General features: G+C 42.2%; 1 long non-coding RNA gene across 1 annotated transcript in view; it reads left to right on the top strand.

Moving 5' to 3' along the window:
• The first annotated feature begins 8,134 nt into the window (after positions 1-8,134).
• The window catches only part of LOC110323977, a 19,421-nt gene continuing 15,520 nt past the window's right edge, over positions 8,135-12,035 (top strand). Inside the window, exon 1 of the long non-coding RNA XR_002380657.1 lies at positions 8,135-8,312. This is a non-coding gene — a long non-coding RNA (uncharacterized LOC110323977). The remainder of the gene's footprint in view (positions 8,313-12,035) is intronic.

Below are 12,035 nucleotides of genomic sequence, written 5' to 3'. Positions count from 1 at the left end.
GGAGGGAGAGGAGGAGGAGGAAAAGAAAGAGGAAGAGGAAGAGGAAGAGGAAGAGGAAGAGGAAGAGGAGGAGATGAAGGAGAGTCAAAACCTCCAGTCAAACCAGAAGCAAGACTGAGCCACTTTCAGATGCCATTGCTAGGATGGTATCTGTTGCATTAGAAATCCATTCCCAGTGGCTGAACAAGTCAGATAATAAACGGAGATGTATGAAGAGAAGGATAAAAGAGAGTTCTTTAGATCAGCCCATGCAGAGAGTCTCAGGTTTAAATAACCTGATAGATGCTTCTTCCTACACAGTAGGGCTGGTCCAGCTGCCAGGCAGCCATTATTCCCTCTCCCTGATAATGTTGTGGAGGACCATGCCAAGTCTGTGTGGCTCACTTCTCTGTGCCTCTGTGCGGGGTCACCATGTCTCTGATGTTCCCATTCAATCTTTAGCTCTACTTAGTATCTACCACTGTCATGAGATTAATATCACGCAGCGTGATAATTGTTCCCTAAATGGCTTTGTGCCTTTTGCGTTCTACACAGCTTTGTGTTGGCATCACTGTGTGCCTGTTATGTTTCTTTAACTTCTTCAGAGCATCTTTTCCAAAGCTCCCCATAGGTGAGCAATATTGCTGAGTCCAGTGTCCTAACTCCTCGGATGGCTAGAGAGTCCGCTTGTATTGGGGAAGACAGCAGTGCACTCCTATTCCATACCGTCCTTCACATGGATTTGGGACCAGTCGGACCAGAAGCAAGGCTGAGCCACCTTCAGATGTCATTGCTAGGATGGCATCCGTTGCTTTAGAGATGACTCCCTGCTACTTGTGCTTGCCTTCTCTAGTTACCATCCGTCACCAGCTAGTCACTGGGTGAACACTTGTGTTCTAAACTGAGACAGCAGGGCACACACATACACTCCCTCACACACACACACACACACACATAAACAGAAAGACAGAGACAGACAGACAGACAGACAGATAGATAGACAGACAGACAGACAGACAGACAGACAGACAGACAGACAGACAGACGAGGGAAGTAAAGAGTTGTAATCAAGGGAGTACAGTTGGGCACTGGGGGTAGGGGGCATATAGAAAAAGGCCAGTTAAGAAATTCAAATTTCAATTTGTTCTGTTAAATATTTTATCTGCTAGACCTAACATTTATTTTGTGAATGTATGCCGTACATAATTTATTCACTTTGAGGAAACCTCTAGCAAAGTGGGAGGAAAAGTTACCACTTTATGTAATCCTCTTGGCCTTTAGCTCTTCTTTGGAAGCCAGGGACTCGAGTTCTTTTGAAAGTTTTACCCTGGAATGAAGTTACCACTCAGGAAAACAGGTAACAAAACAGAAATGAAACAAAGCAGAACAGGGCTATCCGGCCTCCTAGATTCCAAAAGAGATATTCGGACGGACAGGAGGCGTGAGGGGTGTGGCTCCTCTATTTTCTGCTCTCTCCCTGCTCAAGAACAGGAGGACGCTCACAGGACAAAGCAGAGCCTGGAGGTTTGGGCCGCAGGGCTTTGTTAGGGCTTCTGCAAGGAAGTATTAGCTGAGATTGTGTCTCCCTCTGGAGGGTCACAGCTCTCTGGAAGGGATTTATAGGACTTGAGGCAATCCAAGTCACAGAGAGTTCTAGCTTGAGTTTCAAACATCTCCAGATAAACAAGATGCTTCTAGAAAAGTTTAGGACTTTTAAAGAAATTATTATTGATTTTTTTTTCTTTTTGCCTGAATCACTGTCTATGTTGGTCCAGATTGAGCAAAAAGAGCCAACTCCAGGGACCATCATCAGACTGGTGTATTTACCCACCAGATTCCACTGATAACAAGAAAGGGAAAAGATGTGGCATCGCAGAGCTCCCTCCCCTCAAGGGATGAACTGGGATTTGGGTAGAATCCTATTCTACCAGAAGGCAAGAGAGGAAGAAGGAGGGAGATGCTAGGTCTCATTCCGGGGGTCCTATAATGACTGAGTGAGCTGGTGTCTCTCTGAAGTACTGTCAAGCTTCAAAAGGTAGGAAAAGGTAAGAAGTTGTGACTAGGAAGTGTTGGGTCACTGGAACACACCCAAACATTATCCCTTTTTAGAACACAAAAAAAGGAGTCATCAGAGTTACTGGGTTCCCAGTAATTTGTATGTATGGGTACTTACAAACATAGGTGTGTAAATTTGGGGATGCAAAAGGTCTGGCTATCATTATATACCATGAAACAAGGCCCAATAAAGGTGAAGGTGGAAAGAACTCCACAGTTTGTGTGTATCCTCTTACAAAATGTCTGTGAGAATGATAATAGAGCATCCTTTAAAGAAGCCACCCGGCATTGCTTCTTTCTTCTCCTTGGCTGATTGAGACTTCAGGCTAATAATGTATGGCTCAGTAACTATCTAGACCAGTGACTTTATCACCAACCAACTACATCAGAGCAAGCAAATACTATTAACTGGGAGGAACACTACCGAACAAATTTGAAGGAGTGATAAAAACTAGCCCAAGTGTACTGCATCGCCGCCATTGTTATATTTAAATTGAGAATTCATGTTGATGTTAGTGAGACCAAGGGTTTAGGCATGATTGGGGAGTCCTGGGACTATACATAGAGAAATGGGCTACACAGTAACTTAGAAAAGGTGGCCTGTGTGAGATGACAAAGACCTCAAGAGGACATCTGAAAGAGACTCAAGAACAGAAGAAAGACAGTCAGGGAGACTGGAAAAACCAACCCTGGTGCAGGCAGAAAGTGATCTGGAGACTGGATAAGAGTAGAAGTAAGGAAAGCCTTGTACAACTTGACCCATAATGACCTTGAAGATTTTCAAAGAAGCATTAAGCCCATCCCTGCATCTACATGCTCAAGATGGGAAACATTTCCTAATTCAATTCATACCCGAAATTTAAAGAGTAGCTTCATTTCTAGTAAAAATAATAGTTTAGTGGTTACTAATTTAAAACAGAAACTGTCATCTCGGGCACCAAGAAACTAAGATAGTCAGAAAAACCGAACAGTTCTAGAAACAAAGCAACTGTAATTATCCTCAAATAATTAGGTTAATTATTTGTGTTAGTGGTGAGCTGTTTCTAATGCAAGGTCAAGAGGCTACAGAAGAAAACAGAAAACAGAGGGGATCATAGTTATGGAAACAAAAATGCGTAAGTTAAAAAGTCAAAGACTGGGGAATGAGATAAGAATGACGACAATCTGATGCTTTGCATGATTTACCATACTGTTTTAAAATTAGGAAACAAGCTGGGGTAGTGGTAGGTGCCTATAATCCCAGTACAGGGGAGGCTGAGGCAGGAGAATCATGAGTTTGAGGCCATCATTCTTTACAAAAAAAAAAAAAAAAAAAAAAACCCAAAGATGCAAGACTAGTCTGTTAAGTCTGTTTTTTAACAAATCAAACTGCAACTGTGACAAATAAAGAGAAGATAAAATTAGCAAAGACCTAATGGAGCCATCAAAGCTATGAGGTCACAAGTGTGTCCCAATTGGACAACTCAAGAATTGTAAAGCGCCCATTCCTAAGTTGCTTGGTTGTTGAAATTTCCAAACACCAAGCATAAAGACAACCGTTTAAAACCCTCCAGGAAAGAAAGCCAATCAATATAAAAGAACGAGCAAGTGAGTGAAATTTCCAAACACCAAGCATAAAGACAACCGTTTAAAACCCTCCAGGAAAGAAAGCCAATCAATATAAAAGAACGAGCAAGTGAGGGTAACATCCGATTGCCTTGTAGAAACCACAGATGCTGGGAGAGCTGAGCGGCACTGCCAGATGTCTCAGGGAAAACCCGTTCAGCCTGTACAGAGGGATTGTGTCTGACAGTACTGACCTGTCAGTTTCCTGTGTGTCTCTTTCCTGTTTCCCCCAGTGAACCCCAGGTCCTGTTTTCTTCCCCTCCGTCCTACTCAGATGGATGTGAGTCACCCATTTGGAGGCATCAACAAAAGCTATAAAATGAAAAGGATAAAGCTTTCACCAAGGGGGCGGATGGGAAGTTATGCCTGCTTGCTTGCAGAGCCGGTCTCTCCACTACGGAAGCCTCATAAACTGATGTTGAGGAAGAAAGGCAGGGGCTGATGGCTTCAGACTGGGATGGAGAAAACTCCAAATGTAAGGGGGGAGGGGCAAGGGAAAGCTTCTCCTGTGAGCACCTCTGCCTTCTGGCTGAGTGGTGGATCACCATACATGGAGTGCCTGCTTTAATTCTTGGGATGGAATGATTTACTGCCTAAGGGTGGACAATCTGAGACATTCTGTGGGATGTTAGTGACAGGAGCACAAAGCTTTTTTTTCCTTCTGATCAAGGCAAGGCTGGGTAGAACCAGCTTGAAAAAATTACACTCTGGGTGCCTGTTTTCCCTGTCAGGCTACCAAACGTGTCGGAAGTACTGTGGTGTTTTGAGACACTCAGATCTTAGCATCTTACCACTTGTAGGTTTGTGGCTCCCTCTCAGCAAAATCAGAGAGGCAATCAAGAAAAGGGGAAGATCTGGAAGTGAGCAAACAGATGCGGGGAGGGAAAAAAAAAAACACGGTGAAAGGAAACTATGTTCCCAGAATGACGGCCATCATGCAGACATAGAAAATACGCTGTTGCTGTGGGGACAGAAGATGGAGATCTCCAGAAGGGAGGGAAAATTAAGTGAGAACAGCTCCAGTTGGCATGGCGATCTTGATGTCCAAGAGGGTATCATGGGAAGGCCAATATAGTAGAAAGTGTTTGTTCATGTTGGGGCTTTAAGAAAAAAAGCAAGGATGGAAGAGTCATTCAGAAAGAGAACAATGAAATTGTACAAGAAAAAGCTCAAGTGCATAATGATTTTAAGACCTCGACAAATGAGTGGTTAAGTAACACGAGCCATTCATATACAACAGAGTATTAGTCACAAAGAACAAAATTGTGTTCTTTGCAGGAAAACAGATGTAAGTGGATACTGTTGTAACTAGTGAAATAATTCAGATTCAAACAATGTGTTTTCTCATATGCAAAATCTAGATTTTTTTTTTTAAGTATAAAAGGTTATTATTTGGGAGAAAGGAATCAGGGGAGAATGGAGTGGACCAGAGAAGGTAAAAGAGGGGTCAAATGTGATTGAAGTTCATTGTGTATGCCTGCATGAAAATGTCACAATGAAGGCCATTATTTTGTACAAATAATTTATGCTACTAATAAAAAAAGTAACAGAAAATGAGTATATTAACAAACAAGTACATTCATGACATCGTGTAATGATTCTTTTATCTATTATTATTTGAATCTATTAAATAAAATAAAACAAGTAATAGGGGAAAAAGAAATGAAGAAGCCATTTAACCTGAAGGAAAAGAAATAAAAACATCTCTCCTGTATAACTGGATCAGCATTTGCATAGGCCTAGGAACACTAAGGTTGTGTCTGTGGCTCGCAGGGGAGGTTTGTAGGTGGGAACAGGATGGAATTCAAACTGACAATCTTGATGGGGTAAAAAGGGGGAGTTGGGAGAAGAAGGGCCAGGAGGAGGAGGAGGACTTAAGGTGGAAGAATGCAGGCACCAGTGTCATATCAGAGATCAAGGGTTGGTGGGCACTGCTGAAAGTTGTGGTGTAAGAGACAGATGTGGCTAGGCAACTACTAACTCACGATGTAGGGGATTTGTGCAAATGAAAAAATGGACCACTATACTTGGTTTTTTTTTTTTTGGTTTGGTTGGTTTTTGTTTTTTGTTTTTTAAATATTTCTTGGGCCTGTTTTTAAGGTAAGGCCAACTTAGCATTCTTAACTGTGGCCCAGGAGTATAGAACTGTCCAGCTAAATTTGGTATGGTAAATATCAGGAGCTTCTCAAAGCCAAGAATATTAACTTCTGTGAGTTGGAAGCACAATGTTAAACACGTGAGGCAGGCAGATAATTTTTCATCTAACAGAATGTATTCATTTTCTTTGAAAGCAAAGACAACCTTCGGTTGTGATTTCAAAGAGTCCAAGTCAATATTTGTTAAGCCACAGCTGCTGAGGAGTTCACATCAGACATAAAGAGAAAACATCCTTTTCCAAACAGTGTGGAAGTCAGTTCTGTGTGCCATCTCTCCGCCATCTTCCTCAGAGGGCAGCACGGTTCCCAGTGGGCATGCAGAGCCTTCCTCCAGCTAGACAACAGCCTGGCTTTGACATTTAGTAAACTAGCATGAGGCACTTTCTGTCTAAACGCCACATGACAATTTCAACTAGTCGTCTGCTGCCCATATGAACTTTGGGAGACTGTCAATCACTTGTTGCCTTTGGTCAACCAACACTTTGCTAGTGCATTGAGGGAATGTGGTCCAAGAATGGAGTCGTGGAAGGAGAATGCTAAGGAGAGAAAACTATAAGAAAACAAGAAATGGAGCTTGTGACTTTTCAAAACATAGAATTGTTCTTGGAGTGTACTTTCCTGCTCTTCCCAAGTGTAGCAGATAGGAGCAAATTTGCTTTTGATCGTTCACTACAATCGCTATTTGTCCATGTGTCTCTATGGAAACGCATGTGACTTGACCTTGTGACTGTGCACTTTACTCGGGTGACTCTTCTTAACTCTCAGAGTATAAATTGCTTGATGTTCTGAATAAAGTTGGCTCCTAGTCTGCATCATTTCTAGGCTCCATTCTCCAAGGTTCCGGTGCCTTTAGAGTGGTAAACAGTATATGAATCATTTTTTAAATGTATAGCTTCTGGCTTCCTAAAGCACTCATACACACATAGCACACATAAAGATACAGTCACATACACATAATTTTGGGAGCCGTTCGTGGTGGCGCATGCCTTTAATCCCAGCACTCGGGCAGGAGGCAGAGGCAGGCGGATTTCTGAGTTCGAGGCCAGCCCGATCTACAAAGTGAGTTCTAGGACAGCCAGGGCTACACAGAGAAACCCTGTCTCGGGGAAAAAAAAAAAAAAAGTTTGGGTTAGATAAGAATCACCTGTCTTTGAAAATAATCATAGCTTGACTCCTTCATGACAAAACCAAAAACAAACAAACAAACAAAAACTTGATTTCATTATACAAAAACGTAAGAAAGTTGTGTTTGAGATGAGAAAGCCACACATAAATCCATCACCAAAGGAATGGTCAGGTGCCTGGGATGCTTGCATTAAGAACATTTTAACACAGTAGATTTCAAATCTACCATGGCTGAAGACATCTACCAGAATCTGGGGACATCTTCGGTTGTCAAAATGTGGTGGTAATGCTTCTGATATCTCATGGAGAGAGGCCAGGAATATTCTGCTATGCTGAGAAAAGCCATAAGTACTCACTTGACCAAAATGGCAACTGTAGGGACAATCCCTGCTCCTAGACAAAGCTCTTCCTCCAAGTGTGGAACTTGGACCAAGTTTACATGTTCTGCAGACCCTCCAGAATCGACTCTACCCACCAAATCACCTGGTCTGGAACACTTGATGACTATACATTAGGAAGCTTCTGATATGGTATGCATGGCCAAGTCTGAGTGCCACTAGACCAAAACAGCGAACAGAGTTCTCAAGAACCCCCATGGTAGATTTAGCAAAACTGCATGTTCAGCAATCACTGCAGAAAATCATGTTCTGTTGAAAACGTCGAAGAGGCAAAGCAATGGGATCAGAAGACACCACCCCCAGCCTGAAAGACAGGAGAGAGTTACTACAGAAGGAAGGGAAGTTATAACCATGTCTCAGCCCCTCAGCACAGAGGGAACAGCTTAGACTTCTGCCAGCATTTTAAAAAAGCTTATCAACAGGAAAAGCAACCATGAACATTCCAATTTTAAAGGCAAGCTATATTCCTCAGGCATTACATCCAGGCATTCCAAATGATGTTCCATAAAATTAAAGAGAGTAAATCATAGGTCTCCTCACTGGCATCTTTGTCTCTCTGCAATTGGAGACTAATTTAAGCTCTATCAAATAATCTAAGTTGTACATTTGTTATTTGCTTTAAACACTGGGGGGAAAAAAAAAAACACATTTTAAAAGGGACACCGCCTGGAGCCCTGTCTTTCTTGGAAAGTGTATGAAATGCTTCCTGCTCCCAAAGGCCAACAGATGTTCTTGTCTTCTCTACTGTTGGGTCAAGTCCCCACAGGAATGGGCCACTGCTGCTGACAGAAGTTCATCCCACCCCCTAAAGGTCAGGCGCATTCCGGGAGCACTGTCCTTGGCAGACATCAGTAGAAAACAGCCCAGAAACAGAAGTGTAGCTAAGAGATGTATCCCAGGACTGACGCAATACAAATTTCAAGGCTGTGGAAGCAGGAGAAGGTCTGAGGAACGGAGCTCCCAGGAAGTAAAGCCACTGCCTCACGGTTTGAGTGTAAGTGGTCCGCTTTGTCTTCTTGTTTGCTTGCTTGCTTTTGTTTTGTTTTGTTTTGTTTTGTTTTTTTCTGATTTGCACCACTAGAGGCCTCGTTGCAGGCTGTGAACAGCATGAGCTCTGGAAAGGCCTCTGGAAGTCAGATAACAGGAGACACCAGGGAGCCTTCCCGCCACCCAGCAAATGGATCTCATTTTCTTTGCCTGTGCTTTTTTTCTCTGATTTAGGGGGGAAACCAAAATAAAAATTAGACCTATCTAAGCCATACTGTCCCTGCCTTGCCTCATGCCAGATGAACATCTGCCTATGTCTAGCTCGTGGTGAGGAACTCTGACAGACCCTGCTTAACCTGAGGACGCAGCAGTCAAAGGGACACCCAGAGACAACACTGAAAACCTGTTGCCACGGGAACAAAACTTCTGGCACAGAAAACACAAGCCTTAGGAGTCTCCCTTCACCCCACACTGTTGCCCTAATGACAGCATCAGCAATCACAAAAAGTCAGCCAGCCCTTGCTGATCCTTGAGATTATCACATTGACTTCAACTGGATGTCCCTCTTATCAGCATCCCCTTTTACAAGGGAGAAGTTTAAGGTTCTTTCTGCCCACTTCTTTCTGATAAAGGAGACTGATATGATAAAAACAAAACAAAACAAAACAAAAAAACATGAATGTTTAAAGTTAAAGGAGGAACATCAATATGAACTAACCAGTACCCCCAGAGCTCCTAAGAACTACACCATCAATCAAAGAAAATACATGTTGGGACTTGTGGCTCTAGCTGTATATGTACCATAGGTCTCTGGATGGTCGTTCCTTCAGGCTCTGCTCCGAACTTTGTCTCTGTATCTCCTTCCATGGGTATTTTGTTCCCCCTTCTAAAAAAACGATCCTGAGCTTCTGGTCTAGCATCTCCTTCCAGAAAGCAATTACATTTTTTCTTTTTCTTTTTTTATTAGATATTTTCTTTATTTATATTACAAATGTTATCCCTTTTCCTAGTTTCCCCTCCAAAAATCCCCTATCCCCTCTCCCCTCTCCCCCCACCCTGCTCCCCAACCCACCTACTCCCATTCCTGGTCCTGGCATTCCCCTACACTGGGGCATAGAACCTTCACAGGACCAAGGGCCTCTCCTCCCAATGATGACCGACTAGACCATCCTCTGCTACATATATAGCTAGAGCCACAAGTTCCACCATGTGTTTTCTTTGATTGATGGTATAGTTCCAAGGAGCTCTGGTGGTACTAGTTAGCTCATATTGGTGTTCCTCCTATGGGGCTTCAGACCCATTCAGTTCCCTGGGTTCTTTCTCTAGATCCTTCACTGGGGACCTTGTGCTCCATCCAATGGATGACTGTGAGCATCCACTTCTGTATTTGCCAGGCACTGGCAGAGTCTCACAGGAGACAGCTATATCAGGTTCCTGTCAACAGGCTCTTGTTGGCATCTACCTAGTGTCTGGGTTTGGTGGGTTTTTTATGGGATGGATCCCCAGGTAGGGCAGTCTCCAGACGGTCACTCCTTCAGGCTTGGCTCAGAACTTTGTCTCTGTACCTCCTTCCATGGGTATTTTGTTCCCCCTTCTCAAGTTTCTGGCCTAATATCCACTTATCAGTAAGTGCATGTCATGTGTGTTCTTTTGTGACTGGGTTACCTACTCAAGATGATATCTTCCAGATACATCCATTTGCCTAAGAATTTCATAAATTCATTGTTTTTAATACCTGCGTAGTACTCCATTGTGTAAATGTATCACACTTTCTGTATCCATTCCTCTGTTGAGGGACATCTGGGTTCGTTCCAACTTCCAGCTGTTATAAATAAGGCTGTTATGAACATAGTGGAGCAGGTGTCATTATTACATGGTGGAGCATCTTCTGGATATATGAACAGGAGAGGTATTGCTGGATCTTCCAGTAGAACTATGACCAATTTTCTGAGGAACCACCAAACTGGTTTCCAGAGTGGTTGTACCAGCTTGCAGTCCCATCAGCAATTGAGGAGTGTTCCTCTTTCTCCACATCCTCGCCAGCATCTATTTGTCACTTCAGTTTTTGATCTTAGCCATTATGACTGGTGTGAGGTGAAATCTCAGGGTTGTTTTGATTTGCATTTCCGTGAAGATTAAGGATGCTGAACATTTTTTCAAGTGCTTCTCAGCCCTTCGGTACTCCTCAGTTGAGAATTCTTTTTTAGCTCTGTTCCCCATTTTTAAAAAGGGTTTAGTTTTCTGGAGTCCAACTTTTTGAGTTATTTATATATATTGGATATTAGCCCCCTATCAGATTTAGGATTGGTAAAGATCTTTTCCCAATCTGTTGGTTGCCTTTTGGTCTTATTGACAGTGTCCTTTGCCTTTACAGAAGCTTTGCAATTTTATGAGGTCCCATTTGTCGATTCTTGATCTTTACAGCACAAGCCATTGCTGTTCTGTTCAGGAATATTTCCCCTGTGCCCATATCTTCGAGGCTCTTCCCCACTTCCTCCTCTATAAGTTTCAGTGTCTCTGGTTTTATGTAGAGTTCTTTGATCCACTTAGATTTTAGTTTTGTACAAGGAGATAGGAATGGATCAATTCACTTTCTTCTGCATGCCAGTTGTGCCATCACCATTTGTTGAAGGTGCTGTCTTCTTTCCACTGGATGGTTTTAGCTCCTTTGTCAAAGATCAAGTGACCATAGGTGTGTGGGTTCATTTCTGTGTCTTCAAATTTGTTCCATTGATCTACCTGTTTGTCACTGTACCAGAACCATGCAGTTTTTATCACAATTGCTCTGTAGTACAGCTTGAGGTCGGGAATTGTGATTCCATCAGAGTTTCTTTTATTGTTGAGAATAGTTTTCCCTATCCTAGGATTTTTGTTATTCCAGATGAATTTGCCAATTGCCCTTTCTAACTTGGTGAAGAATAGAGTTGGAATTTTGATGGTGATTGCATTGAATCTGAAGATTGCTTTCTCTAAGATAGTCATTTTGACTATACTGATCCTGACAAACCATGAGCATGGGAGAGCTTTCCATCTTCTGAGATCTTCTTTGATTTCTTTCCTCTGAGATTTGAAGTTCTTATGATTGACAGACCTTTCACTTCCTTAGTTAGAGTCACACCAAGGTATTATATATTATTTATGACTATTTTGAAGGGTGTTATTTCCCAAATTTCTTTCTCAAAGGGTGTTATTTCCCAAATTTCTTTCTCAGCCTGTTTATCCTTTGTGTAGAGAAAGGCCACTGATTTGTTTGAGTTAATTTTATATCCAGCTACTGCAGTGAAGTTGTTTATCAGGTTTAGGAGTTCTCTGATGGAACTTTTAGGGTCACTTATATATACTATCATATCAACTGCATATAGTGATATTTTGACTTCTTCCTTTCCAATTTGTATTCCCTTGATCTCCTTTTTTTTTGTCAAATTGCTCTGGCTAGGACTTCAAATACTATATTGAATAGGTAGGGAGAAAGTGGGCAGCCTTGTCTAGTCCCTGATTTTAGTGGGATTGCTATGAGTTTCTCTCCACTTACTTTGATGTTGGCTACTGGTTTGCTGTAGATTGCTTTTATTATGTTTAGGTATGGGTCTTGAATTCCTGATCTTTCCAATATGTTTATCATGAAGGGCTGTTGGACTTTGTCAAATGCTTTCTCATCATTTAATGAGATGATCATGTGTTTTTTTGCTTTGAATTTGTTTACATAGTGGATTATGTTGATGGATTTCCA

This window comes from Mus pahari, chromosome 7, assembly GCF_900095145.1.
Source record: "Mus pahari chromosome 7, PAHARI_EIJ_v1.1, whole genome shotgun sequence".
Lineage (NCBI taxonomy): Eukaryota > Metazoa > Chordata > Mammalia > Rodentia > Muridae > Mus > Mus pahari.
The sequence above is the reverse complement of the archived record's forward strand: the minus strand, read 5'-3'. Positions and strand labels throughout refer to the sequence as shown.